The sequence below is a fragment of the Dipodomys ordii genome, unplaced genomic scaffold (assembly GCF_000151885.1).
Source record: "Dipodomys ordii isolate 6190 unplaced genomic scaffold, Dord_2.0 Scaffold239, whole genome shotgun sequence".
NCBI classification, from domain to species: Eukaryota; Metazoa; Chordata; class Mammalia; order Rodentia; family Heteromyidae; genus Dipodomys; species Dipodomys ordii.
The window spans coordinates 237,653-238,675 of NW_012267455.1; the positions used below are offsets into that span (position 1 = coordinate 237,653).

At 37.4% G+C, this 1,023-nt stretch overlaps 1 pseudogene; it reads right to left on the reverse strand.

Annotated features, from left to right (window-relative positions):
- Positions 1–79: 79 nt before the first annotated feature.
- Positions 80–795, reverse strand: LOC106000795 (annotated as a pseudogene).
- Positions 796–1,023: the final 228 nt, after the last annotated feature.

The window sequence follows — 1,023 nt, forward strand, 5'->3', positions numbered from 1 at the left end:
TTTGTATTGTGAAAAAAAATTTGTAGGGACACAAAAGATGGACTGGCATTTTTGAAATTTAAGAAACTTAACCAAACCATTACGACTTAGGAGAACAATTTGGACAGCCTTTGACAACGTCAAAGAGGTAGTGATACATACTTATCCTTTTGGCAATATCAAATGCAGTTTCTTCAAAGTTGCTCTTCAGCCTGGTTTGATATAATGGTTCAACAGAAGTAGAGACAGAGTATCTTTGCTATTTCTATTCCCAGGAGCAAGATGAAAGGAGGTCAAGAGGCCTTTAGTTTGGGGATTCGTATCTTCATCATGCTGAAGTAATTTAGAAGCCTCTCTGGTATTATTCCACATATAAGTACTGTGCAGGGGTGTACAGCCATTCAGAGTTATTGTATGAATATCTGCCTTGAGCTACAAACTCATGGACAATGTCTAAGTGTCCACTCTAGGCTTCCCGATGAAGAGGGATATACTCATCCTCATCCCTAGTATTCATCTGGGTGGCCTTTTTGGAAAGTAGTCTTCGCACCATAGTAAGCCAATAAATTTCGCCATCCCAAAGAAGGAATTTGCTTGGATCCTACTCCATTTTTTTCTTGCAATTGATACCATTCCTCACTTTTTCATCTTGTTCCTTGTCTTCATCAGAATTGCCTAACCACAGATTTTGAGTACCAGTGGGAATGAGGTTTCCATGTATTTCCCCAATAGTACACATTGGTTGCACTGGTCAGAAAAAACTGGTGAATTTTCTGCATATGTTTTTTCACCATGATTTATTTTCTCTTTTTCCATTTTTACTATTCTAAATTATTCTAACTGGAGAGTAGTGAATTATTGGGAGCAGAGGAAAGATTTTCCTCAGTATTCAAAGGTACAGACTGAAAATGAGGACCAGTGGTGTCTTCATGTGCAGCTTATTCTAGGAATGAGAAAATAGGAAACAATGCCTTCTATGTAAATGATTTGGGAAATACCATGTTATAGTGTAAGAGAACTCACTATTCAACATATGATCGTTAA